This window comes from Lissotriton vulgaris, chromosome 3_1 (assembly GCF_964263255.1).
Source record: "Lissotriton vulgaris chromosome 3_1, aLisVul1.2, whole genome shotgun sequence".
Taxonomy (NCBI): Eukaryota; Metazoa; Chordata; class Amphibia; order Caudata; family Salamandridae; genus Lissotriton; species Lissotriton vulgaris.
In genome coordinates, this window is record NC_141689.1 from 92,700,137 (window position 1) to 92,725,655 (window position 25,519).

The 25,519-nt window shown below is 45.5% G+C and overlaps 1 protein-coding gene across 1 annotated transcript in view; it reads left to right on the plus strand.

The window, feature by feature from the left end:
• The window catches only part of ADAM33 (ADAM metallopeptidase domain 33), a 227,705-nt gene that overhangs the window by 59,933 nt on the left and 142,253 nt on the right, over positions 1 to 25,519 (plus strand). The gene's annotated exons all lie outside the window — the stretch shown is intronic.

Below are 25,519 nucleotides of genomic sequence, written 5' to 3' on the forward strand. Positions count from 1 at the left end.
GATAGGGAAGAACAAATTAAGCACTTTTTGGCAATGTTCACTTGCGACTGAAACCCAATTTCCACAGGTATCCAAATCTTCTTAACATACCAGCTAACTTCCTGCATCCTGCAGTGGACTGTTCACAAGCGTACAGTGTATCAAAGGCAAGTGGAGCCTCCTGCTCGAGTTTCACTGCTTGAATTTCAAAGTGACCGCTTTCAGCAAACCATTTTATGTAGGCTGCATGCAAGCCATTCCTCAGGCCACAGACAGCACACAGGACTGAGGGCTCAGGAGTCAGAAGGGATGTATGGAAATCAAATTGTAGACAAAGCTCTGATTGTTGGGTACTAATGGCAAAGCCTTTCGAAGTCCTCCCTTTATCAAATGAAAATGTTTTTTTTTAAACACATTAAAAAGCGAACCCTTGTAAAAAAAAATCCTGTGTGTGAAAAATATACATTATGCTGTGTTCAGCATTCCAGGCCCAGTTCTAAACAAGTGAGGCAACCTGTCTGTTCGAAACTCTTTGCAACCACATTTTCAGTTAAATTAAAAAAGAATTTCCATGTGAACCCATGAAGGGAAATTGTCCCATCAGCACTACCTTTTATACCTTATAATATGCTGCCAGAGGGTGACGGGCAGGAGATGGTGTCTCAGACTGTGCTTATGAAAATTCGGATAGAGTACTGAATATTTCCTATAAGCAATCAAGCCATTACCGGATTACCACAGAGGCGGCTGGTAATGGCATATGTCCAGCAGAAAAAGTGAGTGTGACCCACGCCGGCGCAAAATACTGTTTTTGTCTTTATAATCAATAGAACGACAGAATCAGTATTTAGGGGTGCGCCGGCGGGGGTTACATGTACTTTTTTTTAACTTAACTGCAAACCAGGACCTTTTGTGTATATAGCGCTTTAGAAGCGCAGAAGAGCCTCTGTGCGCTAAGCTTCCCTTCTTCCTCAACCTGTTGGAACACCGGAGAACCCAGCCTTGCTCCCTTGTCATGGACTGGCCCCTCTATTGTTCAATTTATTTGCAAGGGCACACTGGGCATTGTTGGTGACAAGCAGTAAACTAGTGTGAGATCATTGCATTCGAAATAATGATTGATTGATTGATTGGCACACCCGAAGAAAATAATGCAAATACATCGTCACCCATAGTGCGCTGCCTCACTCATGTTCCCTGCCACTGGTTTCATTTATCCTTTAAAAACAAAAGTGTGCGCTCTGCACAACGTCATCACTTACATGCCCCGACCCTATTTTTGTATTTCTTCCGCGCTGCAGATTTTGAATGTGCCCTCCCTCTTCCTGTAGCAGAAGTTGTCATTCTTTTTTTTACAAAGGTCCTGCTAAGTAAATTGCAGCTAGGAGTCTGTTTTTTAAATGATTATGTTTTGCTGAGAGAGGCGCCAAGTCACAAGGGTCACCAAGTAAACGTGCAAACAGAAACGGCTCCAGTAATAAACTGCCCCAAATTATGTGTGCACTTTATGGACTGCGCTTGTGTAATGCAGGGGCGGCTACACTTCCCTGCATTACATATCTCCAAGGGGCCCATCGTTCTACAACCAAAGGCGTGCGCGTGCATGGTACTAACCTGTATGCACCGAGGAGTTGGTGGGGGGTCCTCGCTGGGTCTGGCTGGCGAAATCCCTTCACAGTAGCTCTTCCTCCGACCGTGCCGATCCTGTGGCTCGTATGCACCGAGGAGTTGGTGGGGGGGTCCTCGCTGGGTCTGGCTGGCGAAATCCTTTCACAGTAGCTGAGCTCTTCCTCCGACCGTGCCGATCCTGTGGCTCGTATGCACCGAGGAGTTGGTGGGGGGGTCCTCGCTGGGTCTGGCTGGCGAAATCCCTCCACAGTAGCTCTTCCTCCGCCCGTGCCGATCCTGTGGCTCTGCGAGTCTGCTTTCCGTCCTGCGATGGCTGGGAAACCGAAACAAGGAAAACCAGCTGAAACTGGCCTTTTAAAAGGCCTTCCGACCCTTTGCGCCAGACCCTTCGCGCCAAAACCTACAAGGCTGGTGACGTCAGACGTTGCTTGGCTGTGGTTCGTCAGTACAGCGCAACGGACGGCACGCATTCCAGCCATTATGTGAGCATGTGTCACAGTGAAAAATGTGACGCATGCTCACATAAACCTAAAACGCCGACCACATTTTATGAGTACCGGTACTCTCCTTTTGTAAGGAAAAAGTGCCGGTACTCTCGGGGGTAAAAAAAAGAAGTGCCGGTACTCAGTACCGGTGAGTACCGGCCCATTTAAAGCACTGGCTGTGTCCAAACTGAGGTGGCACGGTGTGTGTATAATAACAATGGACTGGGATGCGGCCCGAGTAATTACCAGTGGCCGGGAATAATTTTAGCATTCCAATCTTCACTTCCTTTAGAATAGTTTCTTTAATAGCATTGTTTCCAACATAATGGTCATATTCTCAATAATGGTTGTGGTATCTTTAAAGGCCAGAGCCTTTATTAATGATCATAATGTCTATAATGGCCACACACCCATATTCTGTGTGGCAGCAGTAAAGTCTCTAGCCTCAAAGATGGCCATAATCTCTGCAATCATTGTACACTTCTTTAAAGTAGCAATAATCTGTGCTATGAAATAAAAATATAATGAAAATAATTTACATAACGAACAGATACCCAAAGGTATCAAGGTGCTAAGTACTCCATGCCCAACCAGGAAGGTAGAGTGGGAAACCTACCATGGATTGACCATCGATGCGTCCATTTCACCTTCAGAACACCCACCATCCACAGACCCCAGCACCTGCTCCCACGAAGAAACTGGACCAGAATCAGACGACCAGCTAACCTCATCTCTCCGCAACTACACCCCAACCATCGTGGAAAATGACAACCCCGACACCGCAGCCCGAACCCTGCACAGATGGATCTCCGGCAGCGCCAACACCATAGCCCCCCTCAAGAAAAACAACACCACCCATGCCAAGAAAGCTAGATGGTTCACCAACACCCATGCCAAGAAAGCTAGATGGTTCACCAGCGAACATCGAGAGTCTAGACGCACTTGCCGCCGCCTCGAAAAGGCCTGGAGGAACACCAAACCCACAGAATCCCACAACTTCAGAGCCGCCACCAACGCTCACCACCAACTCATCAGAAAAACGAGAAAAAAAGCAATTGAAGACAGAATCTCAACTCATACACACAACAGCAAAGAACTCTTCAACATCATCAAGGAGTTCACCCAACCCACCCACCAGTGAGTCCACAGACATCCCTCCCTCAAAAGACCTCTTTGACAAACTCAGCACCCTTTTCCACCTCAAAAACAAGAGCATCTACGACAACTTTGACGAAGACAACCAACACACTGAACCCTCACCAACCACCCAGACACCCTGAAGCCAGCGATCGACAACTGGACAGCCCTCACCACCGAAGACTCACTGAAGACGATGAAGTAAATCCACTCCAGGGCCCCCACGGACCCCTGCCTCTACCACATTTTCAACTGAGCCGCCAACACCATCACACCCATGCTCTGCCACACCATCAACCGCTCCCTGGCACCCGCCTCGTTCCCTGACAACTGGAAACATGCTGAGATCAACCCCCTCCTGAATAAACCCTCGGAGGACCCCACCGACCTTAAAAACTACAGACCCATCTCCCTGCCCGCGTTCCCAGCGAAAGTCATTGAGAAAGTCTTCAACAGCCAACTCGCCACATTCATCGAAGAGCACAACATCCTCTAACTCCTACCAATCTGGCTTCAGAAAAAAACACAGTACGGAAACCGCCCTCCTCGCCGCTACAGACAACATCCATACCTTACTGGAAACAGCAATCCTCATCCTCCTCGACATCTCAGCAGCATTCAACACAGTCTTTCACCGCACCGTAATATGCAGACTCCATGATGCAGGTATCCAAGACAAGGCCCTCAACTGGAACTGCTCCTTCCTCTCCAGCAGACGGCAGCGGGTCAGACTCTCCCCTTTCCTCTCGGACCCTACACCTACCACCTGCGGAGTCCCCCCGGGGTCCTCCCTCAGCCCTACACTCTTCAACGTCTACATGGCTCCACTCGTCCCCATCGTCAGAACCTACGGACTCAACACTGCCATACGCAGATGACACACAACTCATCTTCTTCCTATTCAACGAGCCCAACACCGCCAGACACAACTTTCGAAAAGGCAATGAAGCCGTTGCCAAATGGATGAAAAACAGCTACCTCCAACTAAACACCAACAAAACGGAAGTACTCATCATGGGCCCAAACCTCGATACCTGTAACTACACCTGGTTTCCCCCTGCCCTCGGAAGCCTGCCCACCCCCACGGACCTCGCATGCAACCTGGGAATCATCCTGGACTCAGAGCTCAAAATGCACTGCCAGAATTACTCTCTCGTCCTCCTGTTTCCACACCCTCTGCCTCCTACTTAAGACCTTCAAATGAATCCCCCTTGAACACAGAAAGATTGTCACTCATGCCCTGGTCACCAGCAGGCTCGACTACGGCGAAGCACTCTATGCCGGAATAAATAAAAACCTCACGCACAAGCTACAGAACATCCAAAATGCCGCTGCAAGACTGGTCCTTAACCTGCCATGAAACTGCCACATCTCCCAGCACCTGCACACACCCCACTGGCTCCCCATCGAAGCTAGAGTCACCTTCAAGATGCTAACCCACGCTCGCAAGGACCAGCATACTGGAACAGCCGACCCAAAGGACCCTACGATCAGCCCAGCTCTCCTACACCGTGGTCCCCCACACCAGAAAGACCAGATTGGGAGGCTGATCCTTCTCCTTCTGCGGTGTCAGAGCCTGGAACGACCTTCCGCTCCACCACAGACAGATAATATCGCTCCCTATCTTCGCAAGAAACCTCAAAACCTGGCTCTTCGATAGACCCCCTCCTTGATGGACTGGATCCTGCGACCCCCCCCCCCCCACCCCCACCACCCCTCCAGCGCCTTGAGATCCTTACGGGCAAGTATTCATGCTTAACAAACACCTGATTGAATTTTGATTGATTGAAACCTGTATAATCTGAGCAGAACTAGAGTGAAAGAGCCACGTTTTTAGGCTTCACCTGAATGACAGATGATTGTCAATCACAGTCATGTGACCAAGCAGAGTACACCAGAGTTTAGCTGTAGCATAAAAAAGGATCTGCCTCCCCATCCGGCTCGCCAAATTCTGGGCTTAGCACGGATTTGCTCACATACAAGCACAGATGCTTCCTCAGTACATACCATTGGAACTTATCTATGGAAAATTTAGGGCCAAGATTATGTGACAACTAGTGTGCCAGAAGCCGAACTTTGAACACATTCCTTTTCCTTACCGGAAGCTAGTACAATTTCTTAAGCTCCTGAAAAATCTGCTGATATTTCGGAATGCTAAGAATCAGCTGCATTGCTGCATTTTGTACTTTCCGTAGCTTATCAAGAGATTTGATTAATATTACGTAGAGCGAGTTGCAGTAATCTAGTCCAGAAGAAACCAGAGCAAGTTCTACCTCTTTAGGTGAGGCGAGAGAGTTGTACAGAAAGGTTTTCTTTAAGCACTGAATTATATTGGACCAAGCAGAAATACTGCAACTAACTTGGGAATCAAAAGTAAGCTTATTATCTAAAATAATCCCAAAGTATTTAGTTGACCTGACTGGAGTAAGAGATGAGCCAAGAAGCTCAGGCCATCAGTGAGTAGACCAGACGGAGAGCAGATGGCACAAAACAAGAACCTCTGCCTTGTCCGCATTCAAGGCAGCTGTTCATCCAGCCACAGGTTTCTCGAATACAATTTTTAAAATTAAGGGCCGCCAAATAAACGTCCTCTATAATGGTGACAATAATTTGTGTGTCGTCCGCATAGGACAGTACACAGAGAACAAAGGATTGAATCAGTCTAGCCAGAGGTGTAACATCAAGGTTGAACAGCATAGGACTTGACCTTAACCCCTTCGCTGCGGGGGTAATTCCCCCGCTGTGCTGGGGGGCAGGGGGGCGCGCACAGCGCCCACATGCTCATGACGAGCTCAGCTCGTTATGAGGCACGGCGCTCCTGTGCTCATGACGAGCTGAGCTGTCCCATGGAACGCTCAGCACAGCAAGGGAACTCTTCCCCCACCGGAGCGTTCCACGGGCCATGACGAGCTCAGCTCGTCATGAGCATGGGAGCGGTTAAAGAACTCCACTTCGTAGAGGAAAAAGGTCTGGAAAATACCTCTCTGCATATTACTGAATTACATCCTTTAGATAGAAAGAAAGCAAGTAGGTCAAGTGCCTTACCTTTGATTCCTAAATGCAAGATGCAGGATACTGAAGGGAGGTGAGACGATGTCAAAGGCTGCAGACAGGTCAAACATAATGTATGCCACAGCCTCAACGCCATCTACCACTGATCTAAGCTGCTGCTACCAGCACTGATTCAGTACTATACTCCCGTCTGAAGCCAGTTTAAGAGGGAATCTAACAACTCATGAGGTTTTTATGAAATAAAATGAAAAGGACATTTGAAAAACGCATGGCTACCCGGGAGCATCCCAGCGCTAGGTCAGACCCAAGAGAGGCAGGTAAAGAGGCAGAAAGAGCTTAGGGGAACAGAAATGTCTTCGGTAATTTTCTAAAGGCAAGATGGTTGGATTCCCTGCAAAGGTGTAGCAGCAGGGAATTCCAGAGTTTGGCTGCATTATATGAAAAAAGCCTTCTGCCTCTTCGGGACTTCTTAATCCTGGGGACTTCGGCCAGATACAGCTCATCCGACCAAAGTTTCCTATTCGCCTTATAAGGACGGATCATGGCTGAATTGATGGGAGGCCCATTCCCTTGCATGGACTTATTTAGGCACAAAGCCTTGAAGCTGATACGTCGTCGAGCCGGGAGCTAGAGAAGGGAGTGGAGTGCATGTTTATGGCTATAGTGTCTTGATTGACAATCTCTTTATTGGTCATGGTCTCAAAAATTGCGATAGTCTTGTCTGTAATGGCCATAACCTTTATAATGTAAATGGCCCTTCTCTTTTTTATCATGGTAAAAATCTCTTACTGGCCAGAGTTTTTATTAGGCCCCAGACTCTGCAATGACCAATTTCTCTATTTGTTCTGTAGTACTCAAAGTTGACATCTTGGAGAATATGGCCCCTCTAGGCACCATGGCCATTATAGAGGAGACTCTGCCAGTAACTGAGAATATGACCCTTACACATACTTTTGATATTAAAGAGAAGACTACGAAAACTATGGGCATTAGAGAGATGATGGCCAATTTAGAGAACACCATGACCATTAAAGAGACTTTTTATTCGGTGTGAAAAAACTCTGAAGTGTTGGTGTGCTCCTATAAGAGCTCAAATCCTAAAATACCAATGGCAAATATGACTGGAGACATATTTGGAATTAGATAAGGCTGTTAGTATTGTAACATAATATGTGTATTTGTTAAGTGCTGAATAACATATGTTTATTGTTACCCAACTCAGTGGTACTCCTTTTATCGACACAGAGCTCTACTTTTTATAATGCCCAGAGTCACTCCAAGCAAGGATTGATGCCGAGGCCTCCTGCCCACTGTTGTCAGAGAAAAGAGAGAGCGACCCAAGCACAGTTCATGCCTCATCCTATCTCATGCATCCTAAAACAATTAAATATGCTCAGCACATCTGTCAGACATCTGTTATGGTTCCTTGAACCACCTCGTATAGAGATTAGCGCGCAGAGCTGTGAATCCGGATCCCAAGTAGATTGTGGGGCAAGTTAGTAGAGCACCAAAAAGCAAAGACACTAAATGGTGACCCTCCCCCCCAGGGATAGTGCCTGTGAATGCCAGAGACAGTTTATAGGACACTTTTCTTCCATATACCATAACAGCAGAGCTCTGTCACCCCCTCTGGCATTTGATTTACCTTCATCAGTAACCTGAAATGTTACCATAAAATTGTCATGTGTGTGATTCAGTATTCAAAGTTTTCCAGTGAATATTTTTCACCCTGATTAGGAATTCATAGATTTCATAGATGTTCTTTGAATGGTAGCTAAAGTGTGTGATATCGCATGAATGATATATGTTGGTTATTTCACACAAGTGTGAAATATGAAATGCAAATTTGGTGGTCTGTGTGAGCTAATTTAGGGTAAACGGTCTAACAGGTTGGATCATCTATGGCACAGAAAATGTCCTATTGCTTTGATGACCAATTGTGTTGGTGTGCAGGTAGAGAGTGAACAGACGCCTAAGGTAACCATTAACATGTCTGATGTCCATTGAACATCAACTAACGTGTTCAGAATGCACTTTGCGCCCTGAATATAGAATTGTAGATTGGTTACCAGATGACGTAAGAACCCTATAACTTCTCAGTGGGTGAACCGATGTCCGATATAATTGGTACTGGTTATTGTTTTTTTGGTTACACCTGTATTGTTGGTTATTCTAGATCTGCCATTAAGCACAGTTGGTTTTCCATTCTTCTAGCCTTGTATTAATAATTTTAGTAATGCCCATTAGTGAGTTGGAGTTAAGTTTTTCATATGTGTGAGGCAGTTAGTTGTGTATCAATCTCACTCATGTAGGCATTTCTGTCCATGATGACTGTATTGCCACTTCTGACTGCTTCCTTCATTACAATTGTTCAATCCAATTTTAAGGTGTTAAGAGCTCACCTTTTGGTTATTGTGGTGTTGTCATCATGGTGTGATGGGAATTTGTTTTAGTCTGTCCTCTAGGTCAAACTGATGGCATAGTGCTACTTTTTAAAACAGGTCTATGCTGCTACCTGAAGTTAATGGGGAGGGGAGGGAATACAAGTATAGCTAGGTTTAAGGCTACTATCAATGTTCAGATCATACATAATGTCCATGATAGTTGTTGTTTAGATCCCAATATCATTAAAGGACAGTCCTTATATAAACTTAATATCCCTTATACTGTAATCACAATTAATTAGTAGAACTTTTGAAGGATTAGGTCTGGGATCCTTTTTTGCTAAAGTGCTTAAATAAGAAATGCGTTACTTACCTGTAACTGCAGTTATCCAGTATTGGTGTCTTTCATAGATTCACATGCCTGAATCATTCCCCGTCGTCGAGACGGGAGCCTCCGGTATATAAAAAAGTAATGTCCTATAGACATAAATAGAGAAGAATAGGCCTAAGGATCCCACCTTAGTGGCCTATCCACGTCCTTTTGTAAAAAGGACCAAACTAGAGTAGACCCAAGGGTCCCACCTTAGTGGCCTATCTATGTCCTTTTGTAAAAAGGACCAAAGTAAAGAAGCCAACCAATCAGCTACCACCTCCTTCTAGAACCTTCCTGTCAGGAGCCTAGGTCTCTCAGATTTTCGTACGCACCAAGCTAGGTAGGCGTAAACTTGTTAGAGAGATAGGTGAGTCCTTCCAGGGGAGGCGGGAGGGTGCATGTGAATCTATGAAAGACACCAATACTGGATAACTGCAGTTACAGGTAACGCATTTCTTATCCAGTATTTGGGTGTCTTTCATAGATTCACATGCCTGAATCAGAGTAGCAAGCAATATATTATGCACATTTTTGATGGAACATCATATACGAGTCTGTAGATAATACACATCACGCGACTGCAAACCACCAAAATGCATTGTCATGTAAATATTAGTAAAAGAATGTGCATACCATTAAAGGATGGAGGGATGTCGGAAGGCTCACCTCACTGGAATAGATGTCGAAGCACTGCTTGGCCCACTGCTGCATCCTTCATCAGCTCAGTATCCAGGCAGTAGTGCCTGGTGAAGGTATGCGGTGACTTCCAGGTCACCGCTCTGCAGATGTCCAATACCGGCACTCCAGCAAACAGTGCCGAAGACGTGGACATGGCTCTTGTCGAATGAGCTTTGACTCTGGAGTCCAAAGGTCGTCCGGCCTTGTCATGGCAAAAGGTGATCGCCGAGGAAATCCACCTTGATATGCTTTGTTTTGACAGGGGCATGCCTTTCCGTGGTCTACTAGAGGCAACAAAGAGTTGAGATGATTTTCGGAAGTGTTTTGTCTTGTCAATGTAGAATTAAAGACATCTCTTCAGATCCAACGAATGTAGAGTTTTCTCAGCTACAGTGGTAGGATTTGGAAAGAATGACCTGAGGACCACTGTTTCGTTGAGGTGGAAGTCCGAAGGGACTTTCGGAATAAACCGAGGTTTAGTTCATAAGATCACTCTGTCCTCCCTGAACTGAATGAAAGGATCTTGAATTGAGAGAGCCGGCAACTCGCTGACCCTTCTAGCAGAAGTCAAAGCCAGGAGGAGGGCCGTTTTCCATGAGATAAATTTGATGTCTGCCCTATGGATGGGTTCAAAGGGTGCTTCATAATTGGTGAAGGACCACATTGAGGTGCCACGACGGAGGGATCAGCCTTGGTCGTGAGAAGGACCTGTAGAGACCTTTAAGGAACTGCTTTATAAGTCTGTTTGCCCACAGGGATGGACCCTTAGAAGTCCTGGTGAATCTTGAGATCGCCGCCAGATGCACTTTAATGGATGCGTGTGCAAGGCCTGATTGTGCCAGATGTAGTAAGTATGGTAGCAGCTGCTGTGGAGTGATGTGGAAAGGGTGCAGGCCTTCGGCCACACACCAAGAGCAAAATTGCTTCCATTTTAATGAGTAAGTTTTATTAGTGCTGTCCGCTCTAGCCTTTGCAAGGACGTCTCTGCACTCCTGCGGGATGTTTAGGTGGCTGAATTCCCGGTACTCAGGAGCCAAGCTCACAATTTTAGAGAGCTCAGATTCGGGTGATGTACCTGTCCTTGGGACATTGTGAGCAGAGCTGGATGTTGACGCAGGTGAATAGGTGGCTGGGCAGAGAGGCGGTGAAGGTCCGTGAACCAATGCTGCCTCGGCCAGAATGGAGCGATCAGAATCAGAGTGCAGGGCTCTGACTTCATCTTCCTGAGAACCCTGGGTATCAGTGGCAATGGCGGAAAGGCATATGCAAAGACTTTGCAACATGCAATGGAAAATGCATTTCCGAGAGTTCCTGAGTGGTGATGCCTGCTTGCGAAGCTTGGGCATTTGGCATTCTCTCTCGTGGCAAAGAGGTCTATTCGCGGAGTTCCCCATTCCGCGAAGATGTGTTCCAGCACTTCCATGTCTAGTTCCCATTCGTGGGATGGAGATCCCTGTCTGCTCAGAGCGTCCGCCAAGACGTTGTCCTTGCCCGGGACGTACTCTGCTTTCAGCGTTATCCCATGTTCCACAAGCCAGTTCCAGACCCTTTGCGATTCGCGAGATAGTGAGAGTGATCTCGTCCCCCCCGCTTGTTCACTTGTTCAAGTAGTGCATCGTCGTGGTGTTGTCTGTTCTGACGAGCACTGGGGAGTTTTGAATGCGTGGCAGGAAGGCTTGTACAGCTAGGAAGACCACTCTTAACTCCAATAGGCTGATGTGGAGATGGGTTTCCTGTTCTGTCAACTTGCCATTGATCTGGAGTTCTTGGAGGACCGCTCCCCAGCCTTCTAGGGATGCGTCCGTTGTTATCACATGTGGCTCTGCGGGAAGCAGAAACGGCAATCCCTGTAACAGGTGTTTGAGCGATCTCCATCACTGTAAGTGGTTGACCATGTTTCGAGTGACTCGTATGCGGTCCTCGAATGATCCTGTACTTTGTGTCCATTGGTTTGTCAACTCCTCCTGGAGTGGGCGCATCTTGAGGCGGCAGTGGGGTATGAGCATGATACATGAGGACATCATGCCGAGGAGGGACTTGAAGGTGCAGACCTGTAAAGTCTTCCTTGATGCCACTGACGTGGCCAGGGAGATGAGTTTGACTTTCCTTTCCTGAGAAGGGAAAGCCTTGACACGTTCGTGTCTAGAGTCGCCCCAAGAAATGTAATGACCTTGTTGGGCTCCAGTGCAGACTTCTCGTGGTTGAGGGTCAAACTTAGACGTTGGAAAATATCCAGACAGGCGCTGGAGGATTTGGCTGCGCCGGTCGCAGATGGTGCCTTTACCAGCCAGTCGTCCAGGTATGGGAAGACCTGGTGTCCTTGTTGACGAAGGAAGGCAGCCACAGAGGAGAGGCATTTGGTAAATATCCGTGGGGCAGATTTGAGGCCAAACGGGAGGACACAAAATTGGTAATGCTGCCCCGCTACAGCAAACCTGAGGTACTTCCTGTGCCCTTTGAGGATAGGAATATGGTAGTAAGCGTCCTGCAGGTCTAAGGACGTCATATAGTCCCCTTCCTCTAATAGTCCCAGGATCTCCTGGAGTGTCACCATACGGAACAATTGTTTCCTTAGGAACACGTTGAGTGCCCTGAGGTCCAGGATTGATCTCCACTTTTTCCCTTTCTTGTGGATCAGGAAGAAGTGGGAGTAAAACCCTTTTCCTTTGTGGGTTGGTGGAACTCTCTCTATCGCTCCCTTCTGCAGCATGGAAGAGATTTCCTGAAGAAGCAATCGTAGGTGCCTGTGGGACCGTTTGCGAGGTGGTATTGTCGGGGGGGATCGTGACAAATTCCAGAGAATGTCCGAATTGAATTAGCTGGAGCACCCACCGATCTGTTGTTATCAATCTTCAATTGTCGAAGTGTGTGAGTTTCCCTCCAATTTTGAAGAAGTTCGATGGTGGATGGACTGGCCATTGACACAAGTCATTGGCGGTTGCCAGCAGGTTTTTTCTGGGTCTTCCCCCTGTAGTTAGACTTGCCGTAGGAAGTCTGACGCCCTTGCCGCTGTTGTCGCGGTCGGTATTGCGTTCTGTTCTGGTTGTATGAATATGAGGACCTGTTCTGGTATGTGCCTCTATAAGAAGATTGTCCTCTATTTTTGTTTCCACGAAAGGACTGGTTCTGGAATTGCAGTGTTCCAAGGGCTTTGGCAGTGTCTGTGTCTTTTTTGATAGTATTTAAGGCCTCATCAATCTTTTCCCCGAAGAGATGCTGGCCGTCATAGGGCATATCAAGAATCTACGTTTGCACCTCCTGACGGAAAGAGGTGGCTTTAAGCCAGCCTTGTCTTCTGAGTACAGCAGCACCTGCCAGTTGCCTGAAACCGGTCATGGCGACAGCCATTGCGCAGTCAATGAGCTCAGAAGCAGATCTCTTGCCTTCCAAGAGGAGCGATTGAGCTTCCTCGTTTACATCCTCTGGCAGGTTAGATAGGTAAGGTGCAATATCTGCCCAAAGTTGCAGATTGTAGCGGCCCAGAAGTGCGATGGAATTTGCCACCTTTACTGTCCTGGCCGGCGTGGTGGAAAAACGCTTGCCAATAGTATCCAGTTTTCTGCCTTCCTTGTCAGGTGGTGTTGACAGAGGCGATGCTGGGTTACGTGAATTTTTCTGTGCCGCCTGGGTTACCACAGAATCTGCCTTGCGGTGACCTGTGAGGCATGCTGGCGCTGATGATGTCGCCTTGTATTTCTTGTCGAGCCTGGGTACTACTACTACTGGGATTGAAGCTGGTGTTTGCATCAGTAATTTCCCTTGCTTCCATATAAAGTCAATGATGGATTGACTTGGTTTTCTTTTTAGCTGGTTCCTTGAAGTCGTACAGGAAGCACTCTGTTTCCTGAGACTCCATAGTCCTGTGGAATCATTTGGCTGCACGCTCTACAAGGTTATGGAATCCACCGATGTCTGCGGGTGGTGATTCTGAGGACTGTGGTTCCGGGGAGGCCGGAGAAGGAGCGATATAGTCTTGATCTACGTCTGGGTCAGACTCGTCTACACGGACCTCGCCCTCTTCCTGGTCCCCTTCTTCGTCATCAGACGATTGAATTTCTTGCGCTGGCTCTTGTTGCCCACTAAGCGCCAGTGGTGGCGGCTTGTGTCAGGTCAATGGAGTGGGTGCGTGTACAGATGTAGGTACAGGCGTAGTGGGCTTTTAAGGAAACCGCTGTTTATAGTCCTGTATTAAAAATTGCAGGTCTGATACAATGGCCGCTGGTAGGCTCACCATCGGTGTAACCTGTGTGCGGACTTGAGTGTGGATTTTATGTTCCATATGTTCCACTTCCTCCATTTCCTTATCAGTGCTTTGGCACTTGACCACAAGGTCTGATGGGCTTGTGGCTTGTGTGTACAACTCTTCCTCCGACTCTTCACCTTGAAGCAGGCAGGTTGGAGGCAGCTCTTGCACCCTACTAGGTGACGTCAGGTCTGGCGTAATTGGTTTCCTCGAGCTTTTAATGCCGATATGGGCTGCCTGTGGTGGCAAGTTATCCATGGCTTGAGATAGCAACACAGACTCTTTCCATTTCCCTGTTGGCGTTGTCATATGCGGCGCTGATGACGACCATGCATTTCCAGGGGTCGTCGACGACTTCGTCGATGGCGTCTCTGTCGACATTACCTTCGTCAACGGTAATTTCCCCGTCGTCGTCGGTGCCCCCGTCGACTGTGTTCCCGTTGACGGAATTCTCGTTGACGTGTCCTTCGTCGACGGGATGATCTTCGTCAACGGCGCAATCGTCGACGACTTTGACTTCGTCGTCGACTTCCTCGTTGACGATAAGATCTTCGTCGTCGATGATGTAAATGGAATGGTCGACGACACTGGCATACTCGCAGTCGATGAAGGCGTCGTCTTCGTCTTCGATGAGGAGGCCGATGATGCTGTCGTCGCCGACGGTGAAGCAGTTTTTTGCGCTGAAGAGATCCTTGTCAGACACTGAGGTTTTGCCCTCTGAGGACTTCTTGAGTCTTCTTAGGAGGGGTGTCTGAGGGGGTAGGGGAAGTAACCCTTGGCCTCTTCAAGGAAAATTGTGAAGTACCAGAGACACTCTCACCGTCTTCTGACATTAAGTCGTCTGTCCTCTTCTTCAGCCTGTCCAGCCAGAGCATCAGGCGTCCTTCTCTGTCTTTAAGGGTCTTATTTGAGAAGGTCCTACATATTTTACAGTCCTTGGGTAGATGGTGAGGGTAGAGGCAATATAAGCAGGTTTCATGTTTGTCCTCTACATGGAGCCTTTTCTTTCCACACGAGGAACAGGCTCTGAAGAGACCCTTTTTCTGGGCATCAGCCATAATGTACTAAGTTTGGTAAACTCGTTTTTTGAAGAAAAGAAAAAAATCCTGAGGAGAACTCAGGTGGAGACTCCCTAGCACAACGTGCGGTAGAAAATCTGAGAGACCTAGGCTCTTGACAGGAAGGTTCTAGAAGGAGGTGGTAGCTGATTGGTTGGCTTCTTTACTTTGATAGGCCACTAAGGTGGGACCTTTGGGCCTACTCTAGTTTGGTCCTTTTACAAAAAGGGCGTGGATAGGCCACTAAGGTGGGATCCTTAGGCCTATTCTTCTCTATGTATGTCTATAGGACATTACTTTTTTATATACCGGAGGCTCCCGTCTCGACGGGGAATGATTCAGGCATGTGAATCTATGAAAGACACCCAAATACTGGATAATGTTAGTTTGTGAATACATTTATACAATTCAATTTGTATTTTAGAGAAATCACAAATTTAAGAAAGCCAAAATCCCAAACCTTTACTCAATGTTTATTTTAACAGTTGCCATCCTTCTTTTGGATACATTTACAATTCTTATGTCGGGGCTAGTTTGTTCTCTTGTGTTGTCTGCATTAGCTCCTTGTTTCCAAGCAATTTTGAAGTAAGTTTCTCTTGCATGATCAAACATTATCTGTATTGTTTGTTTCTGTCTTTGTCAATGATCTCGTGGTCAAAACCCTCCCCGCTTGGTGATTATGTTGTGCTAGATTGGTTTGTATATGTAGGACACTATTCACCCGAGAGGGCATCCAGGCAGTTAGACTGGTGTTGTTTTGTGGTCCCCAGAATGCTTATACGAAGAGCCAGGTCTTCAGGTACTTGCGTAACTCCAGAAGTGAGGAGGAGGCTCTGAAGTGTTGAGGGAGGTAGTTCCATGTCTTGGGGGAGAGGTAACAGAATAAGCAACCTCCAGTTTTGCTTTTGCGGATGTGTGGAATGAGTGTAAATGAGAGTGAGACAGAGCATAGGTGTCTGGTGGGTTGGTGAAAGTGTATGCGACTGCTCCGGTATTCTGGTCCTGTGTTGTGTAGGGGGTGTATGTGTGTGTGAGACATTTGATTTTGTTGCGCTTGTGACTGGGGAACCAGTGAAGCTTCCTGAGGTGTGGTGTGAAGTGGGTGCATTGTGGGAGATCAATTATGAATCATACAGCGGTGTTCTGGATGGTCAGGAGTTGTTTGAAGATTCCAGGGTAGAGAGTGTTGCCGTAGTCCAGCCTGCTGGTAATGAGTGCTTGCGTGACGATCCTAGGGTGTTCTGAGGGGTGAACAGTCACAACATCGAAAAAAATATTGAATTGACAGAATATAGAGTTTTTTGTATAGAATGGAAAAAATATTAAATTGCAGAAATATAGTAGTGCCGAATATCAAAATTCAAGAAATTTTGTTTTCCATAATATCAAAGTTAGTAAGATCAAGAGTCATAATATTGTTGTTAAAAATATTTTTAAAAATGTAATAGTGTTTTAAGTGTTAGTATATGTGTTTAAAAGTATGTATTATTTTTGTAATGTATGTTTGAATTTTTTTAACGTAATGAATTTTATGTTATTTAATTTTTGGGTAATTGAATTCCGTAGCGGGTTGTGGGTTTATAGGGGAATAGGGTGGGGAGTAATTTATTTGTATTTATTGGTATTGATAATTAATTTATTAATCTTTAATTATGAATTGGTAATTAATTGTTATTAATTGGTATTATTAATTGATTATATTTCATTATTCAGTGGGAGTTGTGGGTTTATAGGAGAATAGGGTGGGAAGTAATTTAATTTTAATTAAATAATTATTGAAATTATTTTTGTGTATTTATAATTTACTGTTAATTGTTAATTATTAATTGGTAACATTTTTCATTACTTAATTTCTGGTATTGAAAATTAAACGGCTGTTTATTAATTGGCAATTAATTTTTAATAAATATTTATTGGTATTTTTAATTAATTATTAAATATTTTGTAATTGGTAATTACTTTTAATTAATGTTTTACTGGTATTGATGAATTTATTTGTATTTAAATATTAAATCATTACTTTCCCTGCTATTGCACTCACTGGAGTGGGAATAGTAAGTCTTACCCCTACGCTATCCAATGCTTTCCCTACTGTTGCACTCACTGGAGTGGGAATAGTAATTTTTACCCCTTCGCTATCCAACACTTTCCCTACTGTTGCACTCACTGGAGTGGGAATAGTAATTTTTACCCCTACGCTATCCAACACTTTCCCTACTGTTGCACTCACTGGAGTAGGAATAGTAATTTTTACCCTCCCGCTATCCAACGCTTTCCCTACTGTTGCACTCACTGGAGTGGAAATAGTAATTTTTACCCTTCTGCTATCCAACGCTTTCCCTACTGTTTCACTCACTGGAGTGGGAATAGTTATTTTTACCCTGCCGCTATCCAACGCTTTCCCTACTGTTTTACTCACTGGAGTGGGAATAGTAATTTTTACCCTCCTACTATCCTACGCTTTCCCTACTGTTGTACTCACTGGAGTGTGAATAGTACATTTACCCTCTTGCTATCCTACGCTAAAAATATAGAATATTTTTTATTAATATTAAGTTAATATATATATTAAAAAATAAAATGCATGTTTATTTTTAACTTGCATTAATTATTTATTAATTGTAATGTTATTTAGGTATTTTTAAGTATGTTTTAGTTAATTATATTTATTATTTCATTAATTTCACATTACTTTTAAGACATTCAAAAAATTCGATATTTTAAGAAACTACATTATTTACAACAACATTTTTGATTTGATATTTTTGTACTTACCGGTTTGTAGATAGGAATTCGATATTCTGGCATTTTATATTATTTCCTCGATATTTTGGCAGGTCGATATTTTGCTCCTCGATATTCTGTCAGTGATCCGTTCTGAGGAACCATTTGAAGATTTTTTGCAGCATGAACAGAATGTGGAAGCAAGAGAGGCACACTGCTTTGACTTGAGCCATCATGTTGAGCTTGTCATCTAGGATGATCCCTACATTTCTTGCCTGGTCTGTGGGTATTGGACCTAGCTCAGATGGCCACCAGTTGGAGTCCTATGGGGGGGGGGTCCTTTTGCCAAAGACCAGTACTTTCGTCTTCTGGGAGATGAGCTGAAGGTAGTTGGTTGGCATCCAGTCTGCTACCATGAACATGCAGTTGGTGAAGTTGGTTCTGGCGGTGGTTGTTTTGTTCATCAGGGAGCGGATGTGTTGGGTGTTATTGGGATAGAGATGACAGTGATGTATTGTGATGGTTGATGTTGAAGAGCGGTGTCATCTATATGTCGTGAGCTGAAGGACGATCCCTGTGGGACTATGCATATCAACTTCTTGGTCTCTGATGTGAATAGTGGCAGTCTGACCCTTTGGGTTCTTCCCGTGAGAAAGGAACAGATACATTTTAGAGTTGATCCATATATACCAATCTCGTTTAGTCTTATCATGAGTTTGTTATGGGAGATAGTGTTGAAGACTGCAGAGAATTCGAGCAGGTTGAGGTCTGCTGTTTCTCCTTGGTCCAGGATGATTCGAATGTCATCAGTGGCCATGACAAGTGCTGTTTCGGTACTGTGGTTCTTTCTGGATCCTGACTGAGTGTTGTCTAGAAGATGGTGAAGTTCGAGGTTGGTTGTGAGTTGCTTGTTGATGGCCGTCTCAATCACTTTGGCTGGATAAGGAAGTGAGGAGATGGGTCAGAAGTTGCTCAGTTGATTTCGGGTCGGCTGTGAGCTTCTTGAGGAGGGAGTTGATTTCTGTAAGTTTCTATTCCTCTAGGAAAGTGGCGGAAGTGATGGAGGTGTTGATGATGTGGATCATTGGTGATGTTTCCAGGTTGCAGATGTGGTGGGGGCATGGGTCCGATGGGGTACCTGAGTGGATGCGCTGCATGATTGAGTCTCTGTCATGAGTACATATCTAGTTTACAGTTTACCTTTAACAGCCTTGAAAAGTCTTCTGTTTTTTTGTTTAAACAAACTTTATTAGTGTTTTCTGAACATACATCATACAGCGCTGATACAGTTGGCACATTCAAGGGATGACAGTATAAACAATGCATTGCACATCTAGCCCCTTAGTGTACCGAATGTTCCCGTCCCTTGCCCCACCCACAGCACAATATCTGAAAATGTATAGTAATGGCAATACATCAGTGCACACTGGTGATTAATGTAGATTATTAGGCCTAATACTCAGTGTGATGCTTGGATGTGTGCAGAAGTAGCCGAAGGCTTGCTAGACCATCAACGGAGGCCCAGAGCATCCTAACATATTTGCAGCTCTTATGATCTTGCAAGCGACGTCATGGAGGTTTCAGATTTCGGGGTGACAAAACCGTCCACAAGCGCTTCCCAGGCCCTGGATGTCTCTAGTGTGGCAATGCCTCGTCTAGCCTACCTCAGTAGTACCCTTCCCTCACGTCGCGCCCATTTTTTCATTTCCCTCCTCCATGAAGTTATTTGGGTCCCACCTGGTGACTTCCAGTGTCTGGCATTCGAACTCTTGGCTAGTACATAGGATAGGTCCTGAAATCTGCCAGTAACTTTTGTTTTAGCTGTATGTGAAAACCACCCTAGCTGGCATTGACCCGGGGAACAGGGAACCTCCCTCTTAATGACCGTCTCAATCGTTGCCATGATCTTCTCCCAAAAATTGTTCAGGAAGGGGCATGCCCAAAACATGTGCACTATGTGCGCTTCTTTCTCTCCTCATCTAGAGCAAACTGCCTCATCCACCTGCAAATACCTTCTGATCCTCTCAGGGGTAAGGTGTGATCTGTACAGGATATAGTAGTTAGTTAATTAAAGCAACTTTCTGGAGATTTTTGGTGTTCATTCCATGGTAGTGACCCAGACTATGATAAATCAATAGGAACCCCCAAGTCTACCTCCCACTAGGTCCTCAGGCACTCCAATGGGCACAGGAGGTCAATGTATATCGCTTTATAGAGATATTAGACCGTATAAATGGTACCTGCTGATAAGGCCACATATTGGTAGCATCTGAGAGCAAGTGGCTCAGATGAGCCAGTGCCCCAGTGCTTTCTTAGTGCCGAAATGAGAGCTCTGTGCAAGAGGAAATGGCCCCGTGGCAGGTCAAACTCTTCACTAAACTCTTCAAACGGGAGCCGTTCTGAATCCCTGAAGAGTTCTCCCACTCTTGTCACTCCCGCATCAGTCTAAGCTGCAAGTCTTCCCAGCATCCGCCATGAGGCAACTGTTGTAGCATGGAGAGAGTCAAATTGGGGGAGTATGGTATCTTGCTGCATATATTTTGCATACACCTAGCCCAGAATCAAGCAGTTACCCTGAACTCCTCTGTTTGTTTTATTTATTTATTTATTTATGTATGTATTTAAAAGTTCTATATAGCGTTACTGGACCCAAGAGTATCAGAGCGCTTTACATGGTAGGTAAACATATCAAGACAAAATTAACATTGTGCAGTTTACTCGCATAGGGTAAGGCATTACAGTCAAATGATAGGAGGCAAAAGTAACTGATAGATCAAAATAGGAGACGGGGAATGTTGAAAATTAAGATCGAGATGGGAAGGTAGAGAGGGAGAGAGAAAATACAAAAAGAATGGACAGTCAGATTCAGTGATGTTAGATACCCCAATATTTGTTGAGAAGAAGTACCTTGAGGCTTTTTTTGAAGAGATGGTAGGAGGGGTTGCAGCGAAGATCTTTGGGGAGAGAGTTCCAAATTGTAGGGGCATTACCAGAGAATGCACGTGATTGGGTCTTTTTACATTTGAGTCTGGGGGGGGTTAGGACAAGGCAGTTAGTACTCCTCAAGGACCTGGAGCACCCTGCTTTTTGTAGTTTGTCAGAGAGGTAAGAGGGGGTGTTTTGGTGAAGGGCTTTGTGAGTGATGCAAGCAATCTTGTAGGTGGATCTTCCTTCAATTTGGAGCCAATTGAGGTTTTTGAGGACAGGAGAGATGTGGTCAAATCACTTACAGTCAGAGATAAGCCTGACAGCCAGGTTCAGAACGGATTTAATCGGTGCAAGGTGGACTTTAGGGGTGCCAACAAGTGTGGGTTGCCATAGTCAATTCTGGAAAGAACAAGAGATTGAACCACAATTTTGAAGTCATAAGCTGTTTTTTTGAGGTGGTGAAGGGTGAAGATAGCACCTTTCGCTGCATTTTTAATGTGGGGGATGAGATTTAGATTCTGGCCGATGCTTATGCCTAGGGATTTGACAGAGTTAGATGTGGAGAGAGAGCAATTGAGTGCTTTGATATCATTGATCCAGAGTTGGATAGGTAGAGAATTGTTTTTGGGAGTGAAAAGGATGATTTCAGTTTTTTTAGGATTCAGTTTGAGATGATTAAGATGGAACCAGGCTTGGACTTTATTCAGGGTATCGTTGAGGTGAAGGGTGTCATTGTGGGACTTGATCTTGTAATATAGTTTGGTATCGTTAGCATAGAGGTGGTAACTGATTTTAGCTTGTTTGAGAATAAGGGTGAGTGGTTCCATGAATAGGGTTGGGGATAGGATACCAAAGCGATCTTTGAGAGTATTAAGAAGGGGGGATGGTGGACAGAATCAAAGGCAGCAGAGAGGTCAAGGAGGATTAGTAGTGAGGATTCACCTTTGTACAGAGAGCAATGAATGTCATCTGTAATATTGAGCATAGTAGTTTCGGTGCTGCATCCTAAAACCAGATTGAAAAACGTCAAGGAGATTGAAGGAGACGATATGGTTATCTAATTGGGACAGGACACATTTTTCAAGGGCTTTTGAGAGGAAGGGAAGGTTTGAGATAGGGCGCAGATTGTTTAGGTCATTAGGGTCAGCGGTGGTGGTTTTGAGATTGGGGGAGATTTGACCTAGTTGAAGGGAGGCAGGAACACAGCCAGTGGCAAAAGAGGAGTTGATGATATTTGTCCATATGGGGGCAATGATGTGTTTAAGTTCCTGAACGAAATGGGCAGGAAGAGGATCTTTGGTATGAGAGAAGGGTTTGAGTTTAGAAATGATGTTGATGACAGTGGTTTCAGATACTGGACAAAATTCACTCCAGGAAGCATTGTTTTTAGCATGGGGGTCCTTAATAGTGGAGTCAGGCTGGGGGAAAGCAGGGAGGGGTTGAGACGAATCATGACATGGGATCACTCCAGTGGTGGGTGATGCACTCCTAGCAACACCATAGTAAGGTCCTGGTGGTCCAGTGGGGAGCATCTCCGCTCTGCTGCTGCTCTCTGCCCTCTATTTTTCTGCTTTCTGCCTTTTTACTCCTCTGCTCTTTTTTCAACTTTCTTTTGATCAATTATTGCTTTTTTCACTTTCTCCTTTTTTTTTTTTTTTGCACCTTTTTTTCCTTTTCAATGCCCTTGCCGCTGTTCGTCCCCTATGGCCCGCCCCCTCCAGCGCCATTTTCCTGCTTCCCATTGTCCATCCCTACCCAAACCTTGTCAGTAAATTGTTTCCCTCTCTGCACAGCTCCGGCTGGTAGCTGTTGCCCTCTGACCCTTTCAGGTCCTAAGTTCGAGACCCTTCTCCACTTGCCGGCACCTGCCTGCGCCTCATCCCTGGTAGTCCAGTAGGGGCATCTCTGCTTTGCTACTGCCCCCTGTTTTTCTGCTTTTTGCCTTTTTGCTCCACTGCTCTTCTTTTTATTTTTTTATTTTTTACTTTCTTTTTATCCATCATTGCTTTTTTTCACTTTCTCCAATATATCCTCTTTTGCGCTTTTTCTCCCTTTCCGTGCCCTTGCTGCTGCTCATCCCCTCATGGCCCAATCCCCCTCCAGTGCCGTTTTTCCACCTCTCAGCTGTCTAGCCCTCCCCAAACACTAAAATGGCGGCCACTGCGTGTCCGAAGGTGTGCCCAGGGCAAGTTTCTCTGCACCCATCCACAACTGGACAGCGCCCAGAGCCTCGGACCATCCACCGGTGCAACTACACGCACTCAACCGCAGACGGTCCACCGCCTGCCCCCTCGCATCCCCGAAGAACACCCAAGCCCTGTTCACCTACCACAACTGCTCCTTCTCCTCTCACCGCAAACCAGACCCACCGACCGCACGACCCTCAAGAACCGGACCTCACCACCTCAGATGCATCCTATTAAACACCCGCTCCCGCAAAAGACATGCCGTGGAGATCTGGGACCTGCTTGACTCCATCTCCCCTGCCATCACATTCTTTACAGAAACCTGGATGAACCTCACCTCAGCCCAGAACATTGCAACCGCCAACCCTGACGGCTACAAAATGATCCACAAGGACCACGTCAACCGACCGGGAGGAGGCATCACCATTGTATGCAAAAAACTCCCTCTGCCTCACAACCAGCTCCGACGACCTCTAACTCGACAAGGAGCAATGCCATTCCCATATCCAGACCAACTCTAATACCACCCTCCTCGGTACCTTCTTGTACAGACCTCTCAGAACCTGCTTCCCCTTCAGCTGAGCCATAGCCGACTTCATCGCTCAGCACACTCATGCCTCAACAGACTACATGCTCCTCGGCGACCTCAATTTCTACCTGGACAACCTCAACAACCACAACACCTCATCCCTACTGGAGACCATCGGACTTGCCACCATCGGACTCAAATAAATGGTCACAAACCCAACCCACTCAGCAGGACACACACTCTACCTCATCTTCTCCGAAAGCCGCATCATCTCCTTCAGCCACAGCTCCGTGCCACACTGGACCCCTCACTACTGCATCCTCTTCTCCTTCACCAAACCCACCATATGCCAATACGCCCACTGTGATCCTCACAGAAGCTGGAACAAGGTCACTGAAGACTAGCTCACCATTTCCCACTACCAACATCCACGGACGCCAACACCTCAACACGTAACCTCCACCACTGGATCTCTGAAAACACCAACACACTGGCTCCCCTCAGGAAAACCCTCAGGCAAGCATCCCCCCAAGAAATCCAGCCAGTAGAGGTGATGTGGCAAGGCCACCATCTTCAAAGAGCAAGTGTCTTCAAGTAATGCAGCTGGTGCTATGTGAAGTGCTCTGATACCCGATTTGCGCTATATAAAACTCAGTAAAAAAAGCAACACGGCCCACCACCCAAAATCTGCAGATTGGTGGAGGGAACGAATGGCTTGAACTCATTACCTTCTAAGAGATCAGTGGGATTGTGATAGATCTTCACAAATACAAGGCAGCGGGGTTCCCACTGGAGGAGTTCCAGATCTTCAGGTGCACTTTATTTTGGTGGTTCTGCCAATTTACCTTCAGGCCAGACAGTAGGCCAAAGCTCTTGCGCATGTTCTAGGCTCGATTAATATACTCCTCAGTATTGCAGAGGAAAAACAGGAGGTCATCCGCATAGAACCCAATGCAGTGTTGAACCCTGAATGTCCAAGCCCTGATAACCATGACCCATCTCTGCATAGCTGGCCAAAGGCTCAAAAGCCAATGCATACAGCAGAGGGTGAAAAGTCCTCTATGTTGTCATGCATACTACAAAGATTGAACAGTTATTGTAGAGTTGTAGATTGTCACGCACATTAAAAGAACAATAAAAAGAATACTAATAAACTTCATGACTCTGAACACTATTGTACATTATTACAATGATAATATAAAATGTGAATAACTTAGGTGTGCAACAAACATATGTTTTCTACGGAACTATCTTGCATGACAAGTACTGCTTTGCACCTTTGGTAGTGATATTGTGGGGAATTCACCTTTTCTACTTGATCACACCAGATGTCTTTACCTTTTCCTGAACCATATATTTTTGCTGGCTTTGGAACTCAATTTCCCCTGCTGACCAGTTGTAAGGCACTTATGTTCACCTTTAAAACATGGTTTTATTTACATACTCCTAATTCGCATAGTTAACTTGCCTATTACTAGCTTGTATAGGCTGCAAAGTAAACACAGAGCTTGGAAGTTAAATGCCACAAGTGTACTGGGGCACTTATTGGGCCATTCACTAAAGTGGCAGAGCAAACATTGCTTCAAGCCTTACAAGGCAGGGGACACGGTATGTACTTGTAGGGTATGTGGAAATTTTATGTTAACATGTCCTTACGGAGACTGGTGCCCAAAAATGATTTTCACAGTGACCGACCTAGCTGTCCCATGCAGAAAATCATAGTCCAGACAAAAATTCTAATACTGCATCTCAGATCTAGAACCAGCTAGACAAATTATGAAACAACGACTTAATAATCAAAAACCCAATTCAATGGTAAATTCAGATTTTTTTTATACGTATTTAGGAAAAGTATCTTTTGGTTAGTTACCTTTCCCCTGCCTGAAATTCCTGGAGACTACCTTTGATACAGGTTGTGGTTATTCCTTGAAGTGGGAAGTCGCCCACCCAAATCATCCAATTTCTTTCAGATGTGTTTTATTTAAGATCATTCTCTGGCTTTACATATCTGAACTGAGAGCAAATAGTAACTTAGTATGGATATATGACTTTATTCTACCACTGTACAGCTGAACCTGATATAGCATGCCCATTATCAAACAAGTGTGCCTTCTATTCTCTCCAATATATCCTAAAAGATCAAATTTAAGTGAGCTTGATTAACATAAATTGGC